General features: G+C 37.5%; 1 long non-coding RNA gene across 6 annotated transcripts in view; it reads right to left on the bottom strand.

Moving 5' to 3' along the window:
* LOC107142636 overlaps positions 1-17,971 on the bottom strand; it is a 154,066-nt gene extending 136,095 nt beyond the window's left edge. For 5 of the 6 annotated variants that reach the window (XR_007343363.1, XR_007343360.1, XR_007343361.1 and 2 more), the window contains exons 1-2: positions 17,827-17,971; positions 14,616-14,779 (exon numbers count right to left, since the gene is read on the bottom strand). This is a non-coding gene — a long non-coding RNA (uncharacterized LOC107142636). Of the gene's footprint in view, positions 1-9,905; positions 10,498-14,615; positions 14,780-17,826 lie in introns of those variants that run through there. The other variant, XR_001503584.2, reaches the window with a different exon arrangement.
* Between the last annotated feature and the right edge of the window lie 1,925 nt (positions 17,972-19,896).

The raw sequence follows: 19,896 nt of genomic DNA, 5'->3' as shown, positions 1-19,896 counted from the left end.
CAAGGAGGAAATTAAAAAATTCTTAGAGATAAATGAAAACACAGACACAACATATCGGAATCTATGGGACACATTGAAAGCAGTTCTAAGAGGAAAATTCATTGCTTGGAGTTCATTCCTTAAAAAAAGAAAAAACCAACAAATAAATGATCTCATACTTCATCTCAAAATCCTTGAAAAAGAAGAGCAAAACAACAGCAAAAGAAGTAATGCTTTAATTTGTACTCCATGTGTTATTAGTGGAGGTAAGTACATATTTATTGTCAATTTTTATATCTGTCATGGTAAAACACCTTTTCATGCTCTTTACTTTTATATTACACTGGTCATCTTTATTCCTTTGTTAGAGCTCTTTACATTAAGACTATTGATACTTTGTCACATGTTGCAGAACATTTTGCCTAGGTTGCCATTTTTCTTTAATTGTACATAGTTTTAAATAGTCCAACTTCTGTTTCATAGTATGTAGGAGTTATGGGATGCTAGAAAAACCTTTTTTTGTGCCAACATGATAAGGCTAGAGCTGGGGCTGGGGCTGGGGTTGGGGTTCAGTGGTATAGCACTTGCCTAGCATGTGTGATGCTGAGGAGTTCAACCCTCAGCACAGCTAAAACGAATAAATTAGAACAAAAATTTTAAAAATTATGAGGCTATTTAAGGGTATTTTATTTTTTCCTGAGTCTCTTTTACACTGTTGGATTGATTTGTTTGTATTTCTGTCTTTCATGCATCTGGAATTTACTATTTGGTGAGGATATGCATTTTATTCCTAAAAGCATTACCAACTATCACAACCTGCTTACTGAGTAATCTATTTTCTTTATCTGGTTGGGAGTCTCCATTTATTATTATTTTTTAGATACTTGATATTGGCTATTTTTACACATTTATTATTCCATAATACTTTAGAAGCATTTGTTGTAATCTAAGAAAATTCTAAAGGAATTATATTTGGAATCACTTTAGAAATTAAGTCAAAATTGGCCTTTTTCTTATACCAAGTGTTCAGTATAGGAGCATAGGATGTCTTCTCACTTTTGAGGTCTCTTGAAGCTTTATTATTAACTCCCATGAATCTTTCACATTTCTTGTTGATTTCTAGGTATTTAATAATTTTGAGGGTTTTTAAAAATTTCATGAAATCAGATCATTTTTGCTATCTTATTTTTAACTTAATTGCTACAAATGTAACGTACATAACATGCTGTGGATTTTTGCACACACAGACGCACACATACATATATATGAATGGAGAAACAACTAACAAGGCAAAGGGTGAGATAACGATGAACTTTTAGATAAATTATTTTATTTACACATGTTCAGAACTCTATGAGCTTCCAGTTCTAGATACATACCCAAGAGAAACCATTGCATGTGTCCACCAAAGACATGCACCAGAAAATTATGGCATTTTCATTAATAATAACTGAAGGGGCTGGGGCTGTGTAGCTCAGTGGCAGAGCGCTTGCCTAGCATGTGTTAGACGTTGGGTTCGATCGTTAGCACCACATAAAAAGTAAATCAATAAAATAAAGGCATCTGTCCATCTACAACTACAAAATAACAACAACAACAATAATGATAATAACTGAAAACTAGAAACAATCCAAATGTCCACTACCAGGAGAATAGATAAATCAATTGTGGCTCTACACAAAGGCATACTACACATAAAGCAGTAGCAATAATAAAAGTCCTACTAATAAAAGAAACAGCATGGGAAATATCTCACGAATACTACCTTGAGCAAAAGCTTCATATAAAGCAACACATTCTCTGTCATTCCATTTATATAAAGTTCAAGAAGAGGTGAAACTAGGGAGGTTGGGGGTTGTCTAAGAAGGTGTTAGATGACTTTGGGGTACATGGGAAATTCTTCTGAATCTTGATCTTGGTGGTATTGTCACTGTCATACAAATATGTAATAGTGGAGCAGTACATTTAATTCTTGTCTACTTTATTCAACATAAATTTTACCTATTTTAAAAATATTAAGCTTCCTAATAGGCTTATGCATATTTAGTGACCAAAATAAAAGTAAAAATGAAAACAAATAAGTATAAACAAGCAACTAAGAAAAAATAAAGTCAGTTCCCGCCTGACTTCTCATAAAAATCCACTCATTATTATAAGATTCATTCTAAGCACTGATACATTGAGCTGCTTTATCTGAATAGCCTCTGCTACTCCACTCAGCACATTCCCAGGGGACCTTTCCTTCTACACTTGCTGTTTCCTATGTGCCCAATATTTCTCTTCACGACATTTCCATCTCCCAGGCTCTCAAGCTAAAAGTGACAGCATCACATTTTATACCTCACAACAATTGCATATCATCTCATATCAATCTCTTAGCCCTTTTTTACTAACACCATCTTTAAATGGACTACAAAAATAGCCTTCTAAGAAGATCCTCTTCACGCAACCTCTGGACCCAACGTATTTTGCAAAATGCTGTCAGTTTAATTTTCTAGGAAAGTGATTTCTGAAATGATGGACATGTTCTAGAGCTGCATTAGCCAGTGTGGTAGATACCAGCCACAGTTGCTATTGGGCAATTGGAATGTGGCCAGTTTGGCTGAAAAACTGAATTTCTTACTTCATTTCATTTTAATTGATTTAGATTTAAGTACCCACATGCAGCAAGTGGTTAGTGTGTTGCTCAGATCAAATCTAGAAGTCAAATTCTGATCTGTTTCTCCCTTGAGGTGGGATTAGATTTTGCATATTCACCAATTCTAGGCCTGAGTTATTCCCTCAAACACAAACATTTGCCTTGTGGACTTCTTCAAGATGGATTTGTTCTTTTAGTACTCCTTCAGTAATTGAGTAGTTACACTTTTTAAGGCAAGCACTTTCTCACTACTGTGCATAGATCTTGAATAACTTTTAAGTAGATGAACTCTATTCTGCAGATGCAACAAAAGTTTCCAATCTTTTTTCCTATTACCTCCATTTGAAATGCACTTTACAGGAGACTTCATCCCAAATGGTAAAACTATTTGTCACTAAAACTAGGTTATACTATCGATATATCATATATACAAATATAGTATATCACATATGTCATACATATCATGTATACTTGTATATCACATATACAGATAAGCATACTTTATAAATATGACTGGATCTAATCAAAACATGAGTAATTCACTTCTGGTAAACCAACTTGGCTTAGCCATATAGCTACTAGAATGATTTGAATTTGCATGGCCAGGGAAGGATGTTTATATCAAAATATAACATGAAATTAGTCGGATGCAAAATGCTAACTATTCCAATCCTAATTTAATTTGAATGTAAAATATGTTTATATTCATACAGGAATCAATTGAAAGAAAATATATTAAAATATTACCATCAATGTTTTCTTTCCAGATGACAGTATTTGATTTGTTCAATCCAAATTTTCTAAATGATTATTAAGACTCTTTTAAAGTAAAAATGGCATATTCAAATCCCACAGTGTATTTCCAAAACTAGACATTAAAAAATTCTGAATTAATAACTGTTTTCTGAAAAATCTATATCTATAACATCACTCAAAGCAGAAGTCTTAAGGTTAAGATTTTACACTGGTCCTACTCGAGATTCTCAAAGAAGAAAAATGTGAGGCTCTACATAAAGCCTCAAATAATGTCAAGTGTAATTCTACATTCTATTTTGTTTTTAAATTTTAATCATCATCATCATCATCATCATCATCATCATCATCATCATCATTAGGGGTTGAACTCAAGGGCAATTTACCACTGAGCCTCATCCCCAGCTCTTTTTTCTATTTTATTTAGAGACAAGGTCAAAGTTGCTTAGGGCCTCGCTAAGTAGCTGAACTGCCTCAGACTCAAATTTCAAGAATGAACCACTGTGCCCAGCTACTACATTCTATTTTTAAAAATGATCACCAACTACAAAATCCACAGAAGGGCCCATGTCAAGGTACCACTTGAAAAAAGGAAAAGAAAATCATTCACTATTTTTATGTTAAAAAACTGTTTTATGTTTAAAAAAACTCATCGTGGGGAGGAGATTCCTATACATAGCACAAAACACAGAAACTGTAGATGATTTAACTACTTGGCAAAAACTACAAGAAACAACATCAAAACAAATTAATAGGACCGGGGTTGTAGCTCAGTGGTACAGCACTTGTCTCACACAGATGAGGCCCTGGGTTCGATCCTCAGCACCACATAAAAATAAATAAGTAAAGGTACTGTGTCCATCTACAACTAAAAAAAAAAGTTAATACTGTAAAAACTCTGTAGCCAATATCATGGACAAAAGAATAACTTCCTTAATCTATAGATATATCTACTATAAATCTAGAAGGTCAGATAATAAAAAAAAAAAACTAGAACTAGAGTAAAATTCAAAATAGTGTTTGGATTTGAGGAGCAGAAAGAACTTATGCTGCAGAAGTCCACAGAAAATTTTGTGGACCCTGTAACCAAAAAGGTTTGTTCCTACTGCGGCCTGAGGAAGTCAAATGCTGAGAGACAGGATGATGGGGGAGGAAGGGATTATCGGCTATAAACCAGCAAGTTGGAAGATGTGGACCCTGTCCCAGGAAAAGTCTTCTTTCTTAGGGGTTAAAAGTACATGGAGTTTCTAGGGATGGGCGGGGGGAGGCATAATAGATAGGTGGGTAGCAGAGTAGTTATAAATTTCAGGTGATTGGCTTTTCTGATGCAGGGGCTGCTGTTCTTTTTTTTTTTTTCTTTTTTTTTTTTTTAGTGCCATTTGAACCCCAGGGCTTTGTACATGCAAGGCAAGTACTCTACCAACTGAGCTATATCCCGAACCCAGGGTTGCTGTTCTTTGTAGGTGGCCAGATGTTCCAAGTACTGTTAACACTAAAGAAAAGGCATTGATTAGAAAGCCTTCTGACTTTTTTTTTTTTGCTTCCTTTTCTCAGTAAACTAGTGGGAGACTAATAATATGTTCCCCAGCTGAATGATCTTCAAAATTAATGAACTTTAAGATCAACTAAAAGCAACTGGATCTAGGTAAAATGTATTTAATTTCCTTGGTTAAAATACTAGTCATGTTCTATTTCTCTCTCATTCTTTTTTAAAAAATTGAAGTGTAATAGTTATACATAGTAGTTGGATTTGTCCTAGCATTCCATTTGTTTTTAAACTAGATGGTGGTCTGGTGTGATGGCGCTCACCTGTAGTTCCATCAACGCAGGAGGTCGAGGTAGGAGGATTATAAGTTTGAAGCCAACCTCACCAACTTAGTAAGGCTCTAAGCAACTTAGGCAAGACCCTGTCTCAAAGTAAAAAGTAAAAAGGACTTGGGAGGTAAAGCACTCCTGAGTTAAATCTCTAGTACTAAATAAATAGATAAATAAGTAAGTAAATAAAAAAATAAACTAGATGATGGATTCAAGTATTTTATTATTATTTAGACTTTCTGTGTGAATATAGGTATGTGTGTGAGTAGACATGCATATTGAGATAATGAGGCAGACAGGTAGATCCCCCATAGGCAGACAGGATAAGGGCCTCGAAGAAGGAAAGTGGCGGGGGGGATGGGAGAAGAACATCATGTTATTCTGGAAGGACAACATACCCATTACTTGCTGCCCCGATAGCTTCAACCACAGTGGTCCTTGTAAATACAGTCCCTGCTAATCACCTATGCTAGGCCATTAGATATGCCTTTAAAAACTCCCAGGGCAAAGAGCCCACCAATGGTACCCTCCCTTGGAACACTCCCACAATGTGGGAGTCTTTCTCTGCTTTACATAAATAACAATACTTTATCCACTGCTTGTCTGTGGATCTTATTCCTTGAATTTGCAAGACAAAGAACCCATCTAACAGTCATGGAGGAGCATTATGATGTCTTAGTTCATTTTGTGTTTCCGTAGCAGAATACCCAAGACTAGGTAACTTATAATGAAAAGAACTTTATTGGTTCACAGTTCTGGAGGCTGGGATATCTAAGATGAAGGGTGTCAGCCCCTGGTGAAGGACATCTAGAGGGTAAGAGAGGAAGAAAATAGAACCTACTTCCACAATTGTGGCAAAAATACATTCATGAGGATGGAGCCTTCTGACCTAATCAATCCCCACTTAAAAGTCCAAACTCCTAATACTGTTACAAGGAAAATTAAATTTCAACATGAATTTTTAGAGGGGATAAATAATGAAAAATTGAAAGCAGATTATTGACAGGGAGCTTAATATATAAAACATACTAGTATGCTTTTTGAATATACAAATAGCTGTAACAAGAAAATTAAAAAAAAGTAGAGCTAAATAAAGGGATTCCATGATTATGTTACTTTGGAAAAATATATGGAAAAGTATGCTATAATTGGCCTATTAAAAAGAAATATGCACATGCTTGTATATTTACAGACTCTGGAGAGGGATATTTAGTTGAATGGAGGAGTAGACCCGGGGAAGTGTGCGCATTCAAATGATAAATTTTAAAAACAAGTTTCCACATAGGCTTGTAATTTAGCCATTCAAGCAAATTAAGTGCATCTTGTAATTATACATAGGACAATTCCAGTTACACAAATTAAAACCTTAACAGAGGAAAGGGAATTGCAAGAAATACTCTATATCAAATTAATTATAGCTGTATTTGGGTGATGGAACTCAAGGGGGATAGTTTATCTTTCTTCATTTTCATAATGACAGCTCACTCGACACTTAATAACACAAACTTTCAGTGTTTTTCTTAAGCTATCACACAGTTATCCTGACAATATTCCAAAGAAGATAGTGTATTCCTTCCTCTAACAAAAGGAAAATATTCATTGCTTTCTTAGGTCATTCAACAGTAATCAGAGTCTTTCATGGCCTATTGATGAATCAATTGCAAGTTACCTCCTGTGATTACTGAAACCACATAGTTCTGTCTCAGGCTTTCTCTGGTAGATCAGAATGATTGTGAACTAGAGTGACTTTCTTCCTGGGGATGGGTAGGGTAGGAAAGGAGACCTATTATTTTACATGGGGACTTAAGCTGGATTTTGACATTGCCTCTGAGAATACTGTGAATGTAGCTCCCCAAATTTTGTCAGATCAAAACCAGAGCCTGAATATATATGTGTGTCTGAGTACAGATAGTGATAAAGGAAACGTGGCCAAACAGAAGGTATGTAGATGTTCATTAGAATCCTTTTTCAACTTTTCTGAGGTTGAAATGTTTTCAGAATAAAAAGCTAAGGCTAAAGAAAGAAAGAGAATAAAAGAAAGGGAGGTCTGTCCAGGAAATCTCTCCAAACGGTGGAAACTTAAGATACGAAGTTTCCTAAACTCAGCCAGTTTATAGAATCAGAAGCCAATTGGGAGTGCAGTTGGGTGAACAGCATCTTTGGTTGGTACCACCAACCAAAAGAGTGGTACTTTTGTGTCAGACACCATTGTTCCTTCTCTTTATTTTTCTTGTAGTATTTTTATTACTGTAGTCTTTGAGAACCATCCTGACTACATATTACCTACATTAGCTATGTAGTCCTTCTATTACAATATTACCATCCACTTAGTACCTTAAAAATACATATTTGTCATTTAACACATCAAGAATCAGGAAAGAGTCAGCTAGATCCTCTGCAAATATTCTGCTATAGATGAATGTTTGTGTTCCCAGCCCCTCCAAAAGAAATTATATGTTAAATCCTAACATCCAGCTGGGTGTGGTGGTGCATGCTGGTAGGCCCAGAAGCTCAGGAGTTTGAAGCAGGAGGACTGCAAATTCTAGGCCAGCCGGGACAACTTGGCAAAACCCTGTCTTGGAATAAAAATTAAAAAACTTTAAAAAGGACTGGGATGTGGCTCAGTGATAGAGTGCCCTGGATTCAATCCCTAATACCACAAGTAAATAAATGAACTTCAAATATCTTGTGTGATTACACTAGGATGTGAGGCTCTGGGAGATGAATAGGTCATGAGGGCAGAGCCCCTTGTGAACAGGAATAATAGCTTATGACAGAGGCCACAGAGAGGGTCTTTTCCTCTTCCACCATGCAAGGAGATGGTGAGACAGTGGCCACCCTGTGCACCGGGAAGCAGACCTTTGCCAGACACTGAATCTGCCAACTTCTGGATCTGAGTTTTCTGTTTCAGGAACTGTGGAAACATTTTGTTGTTTATGAGCCCCTCAGTTTGTGGTATTTTTGTTATAACAGTTCAAACAGAATAAGAGAGTGATAATCAAGGTTTCCAACAGTTACCTTCTGAAGCTTGACTGGGAAGGATTCCCTTCTGAGCTCAACTGGTGGCTGCAAGTGCTGAGTTCCTTGCAGGCACTTGGACTGAAAGACTCAGGCTGTTAGCCAGAATGGCCCTTTTCTTTGTCCAAGCCAGCAAGGGAGAGAGTATTCCAGAAAAACAGATGATACAATCACAGAAGCAACATCCTATTTCTTCGATGATGTTTTATATGTTAGGAGCAAATCAGACCCCCCCCCCACATTCAAGGGGAAGAGATTTCATAGAGCATCAATATCAGAGTACGGTAGTCATGGGCCACTTTAGAGGCGATCACCATACCTCTAACAAAAAGAAGAGGGTCCAAAACTCCATTCAAATTATTGAGTATTATGCATTTGTGATGACATTTTATATTCTGAGATCCATCTTGAAAATCAAGGTTTGCAGACTCTCCATTGATTGACTCATCATTGAGGATCCCACACATTTTAATAAGCATATCCCATGTGCCAACCACTGGGGCATTGTTTGGAATACAGACTCTAAGACAAACTCCAATTCTAAAAGAATAATGCTTCTATTTGATTTGACCAAGGATAGAAAAATGCAAATCGTGGCTGTGATTTTACAAATCTTTTTCTGAGGGAAACTCTTCTTAGCCATCTCTAGTCCTTGAAATCCTTAAATTTATCCAGGATATCCTCAACCTCCTTTTGACAATGAAATAAGTAATTTCTGTAAGATCTTGATTCTGGGAAAGGGCCCAGTTAGGGAGAGGGCAGGAAATCTGTCAATACTGAAATCAGAAGTTGGCATCCATCAAATGGGGGCCCATATGGATTTTCTGTCACTGGTGTCAGTTTTAGTGGCTATGAGAACCATCTGGGGACCTTTAGTCTTCACATGTCTAGTATGTTCCAAGCACCAAGCACTTCAGCATTATTGATTCATTTAATATTTTCTAATAACCCAGTGAGACTATCACAATTTTATTACTTACTCTTTTGCAAATGAGGTTCAAGAGGGCTGATGTGCATCCTTTAAGGACTCATAGCTTATCAGGAATAGAAAGCACACAGCTGACTTTGAGACCAGGCACGCAGTCTAGCCATGTGTTCCTCTGCAGACTCGGGTACCAGTTTACTCGTGAGGAATGTGGTAACTCATGCTCCAGCCTCCTGAATGGGTCCTACTTTAAGTGAAGAAAAGGATACCCGGCTTTCTTTGTCAGCCATATTTGTCATTTACTAGAAAGTTCAGATAGAAATTAAAATTGGACATAAAATTGGACTGAAATCCTCCCCTAGTGCTTTCTCCACTGATGATCATTTAGAAGAATAACATTTTTTCAAGAACCTTCCAAAGCTCAATGATGCTCTGGTGGAAACTTTAAATTTTTTTTCTTTTTCTTTTTTTCGAAGTGATGTCCATAGGTATTCTATCTCTTTAGAATGAGGTCGCCATTTTCCTCAAGGTTACTTGTTAATTCTGACCCTTTGGGCAGGACCATTCTAGAAGCTCCAAGAGTAAACAGTAGTCTCAGTGCCCCTGGGCCTTCCTTATCACAGCTTCCCAGAAGAAAGTTGTCTATTTTTTTTTTTAATCCCTCAAGATGATTGTTTAGTTATATTCTGCCACGAGGACATTCTTCTTAGAATCTCAAAGGTTTACACAGGACTAAAACCCCAAATTAAAACATTTTTTAAATGTTAATGTCAGATTAACATTTAAAAAAAATTTTTTTTTTTGGTTGTTAGGATTGTATTTGAAAGTCCAAATAATAACTTTCTATTTCTCCTGGATACTAAAGTGAGGATTTGGCCACAGTGGGCTCTCCCCTCCCCCCACCCCCATTTGGCAACATCCTCTCACAGTGGGAAGCTCTCTAGCACATCCCACTATCAGGGCTCTGCTTGGTGCACCTGTTCCTCAGACCTGGGAAATTTCCACTCCCTGCTCTGGGTGTGCTTACTCAGTGAGGTCTAACAGCACCAGCAGCACTGAGGCCTTCTCAGAAATGCGGCATTTCAGGTCTCGTTTCACACTTGAGTAATCAGTCTACATTTCAGCAAGAGCACAGATGATCTCATTGCAGGTTAATGTTTGAGGGAACCTAAATACTTCCAGTCTCATCTTTTTTCATCACATACCCAAGTGCAATTTTATATTCCCACATCACTGAAATCCTGGTAAATTTCCTACTCAGAAGGGCTTTTCTTCTTCTTGTCTTTGTTGCTTTGTAATCCCATCAGCTTGGGAGGCTGAGGCAGGAGGGTTTCAAGTTTAAGGCCAACCTCAACAACTCAGCCAGGCCCTGTTTCAAAATAAAAATAAAAAATAATAAAAAGGGCTGGGATGTGGCTCAATGGTTAAGTGCCCCTGACTTCAATCCCTGATACCAAAAAACAAAAAAAATTTAGAAGTCATTTGGATTCCTCTAAGAAGACTTTTCAGAAATTCACTGCTCTTTCCCCACTCTATCCTCCTGAGCAAGGTAAGCATTCCTCCTCTCTGTTCTACTAATAATTTGCTAATAACATGATTCTCCAAGATTGCAAATTGACTTCTATAGATGTCTAGATTTTAAACTTTTTTTTTCTTTTTGCAATACTGGGGATTGAACTCAGGTGTAATCTACCGTTGAGCTAAATTCTCAGCCCTTTTTTTTTTAAGACAGAGAGAGAGAGAGAGAAATTTAATATTTATTTTTTAGTTTTCGGCGGACACAACATCTTTGTTTGTATGTGGTGCTGAGGATCGAACCCGGGCTGCACGCATGCCAGGCGAGCGCGCTACCGCTTGAGCCACATCCCCAGCCCAGCCCTTTTTATTTTTTATTTTGAGACAAGGTCTCCCTAAATTGTCAAGCTTAGATTTTGAATTTCTTGTGAGCACGAAGAATGTTTTTTTGGTTTTGCTTTTGTGCTATAGATTGACTCCAAGGCCTTGTGTATTCGAAGTATGTGCTCTACCTCTCCCCCACTCCCTTGCCCATGGAGAATATTTTATTATTCATTTTTCTAGCATTGGGTTCTATATCTAGTTAAATGGAAGCCACCTCCCCCCCCCAAAAAAAAAGGTTATATCCATGCCTTAATTTCTGGGACCCATGAACATGACCTATGAAAATTGATGGTACCAAGATGAAATCATTCCTGTTAGATCCAGACAAAATTGGAATTAGGAAGTAATTAAGAGGGAGTGCTCATGCCTACTTACCTGAGATAAATACTGTTTCAAGAACTTTCTAAAATCCTACAAAGATTCCTTCCTGTTCTACACACAACCATGCTTTGTATGTACAGGTTTCTGCAACAGGGTTTATCTTTAACAGTCTTGAAGACTGCAAAACGCTTGCTCAGCAGCAGCACCTCCAATGAGTTGGCTGCCAATTCTGCCTCAGATCTCCAAGACCAGTGAACTTGGTATCCTAGTAACTAACAAAGTTTTCCCCTCTTAGCTTTAAAAACTTTTCCTTGCCTCAGCTTCCTTGAAAACACTCTCCTACTATATATTCCCATTGCAGTGCTATTCTATTTCTCAATAAACTTAATTAATCTTTAGAGAATCTCTGTAATTTCAGTTGACAGGCCTTTTGTTGGCAAAAGGGTCTTTACAGATATAATTAGGTTAGAGGTCTCATTATGAGACCATGCTGGCTTATCAGGTGGGCATTAAATCCAATGGCAAGCGTCCTTACAAAAGGCACACAGCAGAGAAGGGGTCTCCTCCATGTGAAGACAAGGATGAGTCCAGTGAAACACAGTCACAAGGAACTCCCGAAGCTACTAGAAGCTTGAAGAGGCAAGAACTTCAGAGGGAACGTTCTCCCCTGTCAACACCTTGATTTCATGCTGCTGGCCTGAAAATTTCTGTTCCCTTTAATCTACTCAGTTTGTAAGACTCTGTTTTGACAGGCAGTCATAGGAAACTAAGTGCCTAACATATCATTTAATAATTTTCTAAGTGCATTATAGAAGCTGCCAATCTCTGAGCACCAATTTAGTCACCAAGCATGTTTCCAGATGCTTTGAACAGGTAACCTGGAGATTGGGTGGAAACACGGTTTGTGAAAAAGGGTATATAGATGCACAAAAGAGAATGGAAGCAGAGGAGAAGGATGTTTGTGTATCACACATTTTCCCCCCCCAAGGACTTGACTAAGGGTGAGGCTCTGAATAAATCAGATAGACAAGATGATCTACTTGTGCAAGTTGATCTGCTTTTGTCAGCTTCCAGCCTGTGCTGGGTCAAGGACTCATGAAATCTTGAAACACTAATATTGTCATTTGAAAAGAAGAAAAAGACATGGGCCAAGGTCAATGAGTCAAAGAGCAGTTTAAAACTCTTCACGTTTATCCTGATTGTATTCTCCTGTATAACTTTCGAGGACTTAGAGGACATGGTATCTATTATACCAAACGAATATTTAAGTTCAACAAGTCGTTGACTTTTTTTTTTTCTGAAAAATGAGTAACGAAATAGAATATTTTCTTAAGACTAGCTCCAGTAAGCAGAAATGAATTGGTAAATGTTTAACAACCAATTGGGGTGCAGGTCCTAATTTACAGGGGTCACTGATTTCTCTAATGTTAATACATCTACCATTATTGATCTCAGAGTAAGAATGGGATGTCAATATGGTAGGAAAATTCCTGAAAATTTAACACTTGTCTCTAGCAGGCTCTGGCACAGAGAGAAAAGGGAGAACTAACACCAAAGAACCATTGCAGGTTGACATTAGAGAGGCCCACTGACTTGAAGTGGGAGAGAACAAGGACAGGAAGAGGATGAATAATGCTTCCCGCCAAATGATCCACCCAAGTAACACAAATGGGAGTGAACCAAAAAAAGAAAAGAGTAGCACCTCTAATAGGGTTTCATTGTGTGACACTCTACCTACACACACACACACACACACGGATACAGAGTAAAGCTCACACCATGTTGCTTTCTTTCTTTCCATGTATGACCCAGGAAGCTGTAAGGGGCTGTTTCCCACAAACTGATAGGAAACATTTTCTTTCCTAAGAAATGAAAACTGCAATGAACCTAATGTCCTACCCAGGTATTAAGGAATATTAAGAAAAATCAAAGTAAGACCCAAACCACCTGGAATAGCCTGATTATCAAGAGCAAGCGGGAGCTCATCAACCTTTGTTTAGAATCCTTGACTCAGCGCAATCACCAGTCCCAAACTAACATCTTAAATTTTGCCCAGTTCTATGCCTTTCAAACCCCTGTTTCAATGTCACCAGGCACAGGCTCTAGAACCTTATAGATACACTTCACTAGCATCCCATTTCAACCTTATTAGATCTTGCTAAGGGTGTTTTCCTATTATTGCTGTAATCCTAATAAATTTGGTTGCTTTCCAGCTGTCTAGCTGTGGCAATAGGTGGTCATGACAGTTGTAGGAAATCTCAGTAAAAACCGCATCACCTCTACTTTGCATATCTTGTTGGATGGAGGGTAAGGTTTTGAACTACAGCTATCACCTTGTGATCAGTGTGTTCAATGATGGGACCAAAGGCTGAGGATGCACAGTGGGATGGATGAGTGGAGGGTAGCAAGCATGGAAAGAGCGTGGATTAGAAAACAGCCACAATTCACGAACCTCCAGTCTTCCTGACCTTCCCCTGAGGGCTTTGGAGGTTTTGGTGCTGTTCTGATGCTCAGTATTGTTGTGGCAGGAGGACAGAATTTCCAGTGAGCCTCAGATTGGCAAGAAGAGCAGGCAGAGGCCATACTGATATGGAGGCATAAACTGTTCATGGCAGCTTTTAGAAACAGTGAGAAACCTCACTGGAATAAGGTGGCACCCAAAGTAAAAGCACATATCCTGGTGCCATTGAGATTCTATACAAACCAGTGGTTTGGTGGGTCTCAAAAGTTTAATTTTAAGCCTGGTGCGGTGGCGCATGCCCGTCATCCCAGCGGTTTGGGAGGCTGAGGCAGGAGGATCATGAGTTCAAAGCCAACCTTAGCAAAAAATCGGGTCGCTAAGCAACTCAATGAGACCCTGTCTCTAAATAAAATGCAAAATAGGGCTGGGGATGTGGCTCAGTGGTGGAGCGCCCCTGAGTTCAATTCCTGGAAACTTCCCTCCAAAAAAGTTTAATTTTAGGTTGAACCACAGATTTATATGTAATGTTTATATATAGTGTTTACACAACTACTTGGTAAAATACACAGTAGGGCCATTCTAGAAAACAATAACGTACTATATATTTAAAAAATCTGGAACAAATGATTTTTGAATATTTTCAACATAAAGAAATGATAAATGTTTGAGAAGATAGCTATGTTCACCCTGATTTAAACATTATACAATGTATACATGTATTGAAACCTCACAGTACCCCATAAATATGTATAATTTTTTATGTATTCATTTAAAAATAAATTTAAATGAAAAACATTCATACATACGGTTTAGTTTTGTGAAATTTCCATTCCACAGCAATTCTGCAGTGTCTGGTACCTGTATGCAGGTATAGGATGTGTCTGCAGGACCCTTCTTCAGTTGAGGGGAAAAACCATCCACCATCAGGTTTACTGTTCTCGTTCTCCTACTTCTGGGTGCCTGGGCTGTTCTATGTCCCCAAGAGAATACTCAATTTATGAAACAAGTATTAATGAGCAGTTTATTACATTAACTTTAAACATTCATACTAATTATCACCCATTCACATTCAAACTATTGCTGACAACTTGTTTACAGCAACCAAGCTGTAAACATTAGCCCAGTCATTTCACACAAGTTTAAAGAGACCTCTCAGGATTACTGGAAGACAAAACTACTCAGCAGGTAGCTTACCACCGGCCCCTGCACCAAATCCCAGTTGGAACATCTTCATGCCTTTGTTGTTACAAGAATAATTTTCTATATTAGACTGTTTTCATTTTATGAAGTTTCCTCATAAGTGCTAACTTTTTTTTTTTTTTTTGGTACCCGGGATTGAACTTGGGGGTATGTGACCACTGAGTCACATCCCCAGCCTTATTTTGTATTTTATTTAGAGATAGCTAACTTTTTTTTTTTTGGTACCCGGGATTGAACTTGGGGGTATGGGACCACTGAGTCACATCCCCAGCCTTATTTTGTATTTTATTTAGAGACACGGTGTCACTGAGTTGTTTAGTGCCTCACTTTTGCTAAGGCTGGCTTTGAACTCATGATCCTCCTGCCTCAGCCTCCAGAGTCGAGGGGATTACATGAGTGCACCATCGTGCCCGGTAGTGCTAAATTCTTTTACCTGTAGCAATTTAAATACTTTATTGATTTATTTTGACCAAATTCTTTATTTGCCCAGGATTTAAGTTGTTTGAAGAGCTCTCTGGGCCTTCACTATCTTGCCTTTTACTGACTTACTTTTACTCCCTAAATCAGTGATGTTCCTCTATTTTTCTTACCCTTTTCTCTGGAAGTATATAGATTTTCCTACGAGAGTTAAAGGTTTGATAACACCTCAGCACATTTAAAAAAAAAATCTTTCATAGGATGATTATCATAGAAATAATCTGATATTGCCGATAACCTCCAACATTTACATTTTCTTGGTTGTCTAAAAGAAACACAGCCCATGATTTATTCATTTTTCATTGCTTTGAACTTAATTTACGTTTATGAAAAAATACATACAATTTAGTTACAAGATCAGACAGTACTATAAGGTTTATAATTAAAGTATCAAAACAAAACAAAACTACAAGTCCAGGTCTCTTCTCTGACCTCCTGCTACAGAGACACAGTCATGTTCAACTTTCATTATTTCTTTAAATAGAATTTACATTAGATTTCTTAGCTTTTTAATTTTAGATAGTATCAGTAGCTTCCTCTTATTATTCCTCACTCCCTACAGAGCTTTTCTTCCCATATCATTTCAATAGATTGCAGAGTACTTGATTAAATCTTTTTCTATGGTGTACTTTGTGAGCAAGAACTATTTCTCAGCTGAGCAAAGACACTCTTCACTGATCAACAATTCTTATGCAGTTAACAATTGTCTCATTTTCCTATGTTGTTTTATCTCTTTCTTTCTTTCCTTTCTCCTTCCCTTCCTCACTTCCTTCCTTCCTTCCTTCCTTTTTCTTTTTTCCTTTCTTAATATTCAAACACAAATTTATCTCTCAACTTTTCTATGAGGCTAGAAAGCTTTTCTTGATATAGTCAAACATCCATCAAATGATGATTTCTATTTATTTTTTTCCTGCAAGGAATCTTTTCATGAATCTTCTATATTTGGTTCTAATTTGGGACAGCTGTTGCCATCATTCTAGGGATTTCTATCTTTCAAGCATAATTTTAGTAATCACTTTACCTTTTTCCTTTCCTATAGGAGCTATAATAAGCAGAATTGGATCATGGTTAAATATGATAGGCACACCAGAAAAGTCTGTTTTATTAAATGTCTATCATCCATTTGTTTACTTGTCTTGCCAGTAGTAGGAACTGAACCCAGGGGTTTTCCACTACTGAACTACATCCCCAGAACACACACCCTCTCCCTTTATTGAGGCAGGGTATTGTTAAGTTGCCAAGGTTAGACTCAAACTTGTGATCCTCCTGCCTCAGCCTCACAATTCACTGGGATTACAGGTATCCACCACCATGCCTAGTGTGCCTATCACATGACTCAACAAGCAGTTAGTTAGAAAAGTTAGGGTTGGGACATATATTGAAGGTAGCGCTCACAGCATTTGTAGGTAATTTGGACATAGAACAGGAGCAAAGCAAAGGTATCAGTGATGACTCTCCAAAGTACATCAGACCAAAGGGAGCCCCTGAAGCCTGCAGAGAACACGAGGTGCCTTAGAGGTTGGCCATTTGGGAATTTGATTGGTTATAAGAGAAGCAGTGGAGAAATGCAGCAAAGAAATGTTGAAGTGAGGGTCAATGAGCACCTTACAAGCTCTGTATTAAAGGATGGTTTTGTTTATAATAGATTTGAGAAGAGATAATTGCAAGCAATGAGGGAGGCTAGGGCAGGGCACAGTGGTATACACCTGTTATCCCGGCAGCTGGGGAGGCTAAGGCAGGAGGGTGGCAAGTTCAAAGCCGGCCTCAGCAACTTAGCAAGACCCTGTGCAGTTTAGTGAGACCCAGACTCAAAATAAAAAATGAAAAGGGCTGGGGATGTGGCTCAGTGGTTAAGTGGGTTCAATCTCTGATATGAAAGAAAGAAAGAAAGAAAGAAAGAAAGAAAGAAAGAAAGGAAGGAAGGAAGGAAGAGGGAAGGAAGGAGGAAATAAAATAAAATAGATTTTCATTTTTATCAAGCAATTCACCATTGACCACGATTTCATATTAATATATTTACCTTGGTCAATAGCAAATGTATAACAAATTATTATTTTAAAATTGACATGCAATATTTAAATTCAACTCTCTTTCTTTTTATTCATCCTACCATATCCATCTATTGCAAGACAGAATTGCTCCTTCTACTAAAAAAAAAAAATTAAATTACCTAACAAAATCAATAAAACATGGATTGGATCAGTAAGACATTCTTGGATGGATTTTCACACATATTTTTCATACACATTTGGAAAGAGGTTTTGGTCTTAAAGAGAGGAAGTATGACCTAGTCCCCCTCTAGACCCCCAAAGTTTTATAGCCCCAGAAAATTAGTAATACCTCTGCCTTTTTCTTCCACAACAAGTAATCGATTCCTCCAGGAAGTCAAGGACGGTAATTCTCAGAGGAAATTCACATGATGAATTTCTCTCTGGACTAACATTCACAACTATTTGAAGTTCTGAGTCTCAGCATCAGATGTAGGAATCACTTTTAGCATTAAAACTTCTATAGGCCAAAGGGCAATGATAAGAGTTAAGGAGATTGCACAACAGGGACCTTTACCTCCATCAACCACCCTCTTGGTCAAATAGAAAATCCACTAGTATCTCTAGTATCTGAAATGGCCACTTAGTTCTCCTATCTGAAACAAGAAACACAATACAGTGTAATCCTGAGCTGACTGAAGAATGTTTCTTCGGATGAACACAATGCTCATTAAAACACTCATTTAGGAAAAAAATTAAAAAAAATAAAAACAAAAAAAGCTCATTCACATAAGGTCATAATCTATTTTTAATTAAAAATTTTATTACACAAATCTGTAAATACATTTCTTGAAAATAGTTTTACATTACATTTCCTGCTTCTTTGGAAAACGTGAATTTCATGTTCATATCTTGCCAGCCCTCACCTCCCCCTATCTTCCCCCAGTCGACCTTAGATATCTGACTGTGAAAGGTTTTAGGGAGATGTAATCTGTGCGGGTGGCAGGAATAAAGAGCCTGTGTTTTCAAGAGTTTGAACTATGACTACATGGTGATTTTGAGCATATTGTATCTATTTCATATGTCTCAGTAAAATAAAACAAAAGTATCTAACTCTTAGGGTTAAAAGCCTTAATGAATGTCATGAAAGTATTTGGAGGTCTGGAGATGTATCAGTGATAGAGCACTTGCCTACCATCTGCAAAGCCCTGGGTTCAATCCCTCGTATTGCAAATACATAAATAAATAAATGAATAAACAGAAGAAGAAAAGAAAGAAAGCATTTGGAATCTTACCTTAGTAAATAACAAATGTATAACAAATTATCTTATTATTTTAAAATTGACATGCAATATTTAAATTCAACTCCCTTTCTTTTTACTCATCCTACCATATCCATCTATTGCAAGACAGAATTGCTTCTTCTCATGTGAGGGTAAATTTTCAATTTCACACTTGATTCTCTCCAGGGCAAAAGTTCCATTCTCTTATGTACTTTCCAATTTGTCAAGACACAGCTAAAATGCAACTTTTTTCATCTTTTCTCATCCCTCCCATGTGCATTTTAACTTTAATGTCCCACCTACAACGTTTGTTATACCCTAATTCAGAAATCAAAGCTTCAAAATCTTTCCCTATTCTCCATAGATTCTTTATGTCCTCTTTATCCTGTAATGCTTTTGCTTGCTTTATACAAGATCAAAAGCATTAATTGCATTGTGGTCATTTATCTTTCCCTCCTTTAGCCATTATCTTTTATCTATCTAACAGACTATTTCAGCCAAACTGCCTTGTCTTTCCATTGAGGGAAAAAGGAGCTGGTCTACATTAGTCTCAGTGTGAGACGTCCTGCACCCCTCCCCCTAATGCTTACCCCAGAAATGTATTAGTGCAGCTGTAAAGAATCTCACAGTTTGACTTCTCTGTGTATTCCTAGAGCACTTTTTCCAAGTTATAACTACAGAACAAGATTGGATTTTCTACTTGATCAATAAATTTGTGGTCCAAGATACATTTGTTCCATACAATGTATTTTAAATGTACAGTTATCTTCTCAATGTATTGGGACAATCCCAGGTGACCAATATCACTGGAGGCATTTCTTGATAGTCTGAGATTCCCTAGGTCTTACTTGGCACAGGCATCCAAGATTTATAGTTTCTTAAAGCTACTTCTAGATATCTAACCATATCAACTATTTTCCTAAAACAGTCATTTGACCTTTAATCCCAGAGCCTGGGGAGGCTGAAGAAAGAGGATCGCAAGTTTGAACACAGCCTCTGCAATTTAGCAAGACCCTGTCTTAAAATTGAAGAGAGAGAGAGAGAGAGAGAGAGAGAGAGAGAGAGAGAGAGAGAGAAAGAGAGGGAGAGAGAGAGCTCAGTGATAGAGTGCCCTTGGGGTCAATCCTCAGTATTGCCCA

Source organism: Marmota marmota, unplaced genomic scaffold (assembly GCF_001458135.2).
Source record: "Marmota marmota marmota unplaced genomic scaffold, marMar, whole genome shotgun sequence".
In the NCBI taxonomy this organism is placed as follows: Eukaryota; Metazoa; Chordata; class Mammalia; order Rodentia; family Sciuridae; genus Marmota; species Marmota marmota.
This window is presented reverse-complemented; position numbering and strand designations above follow the sequence as displayed.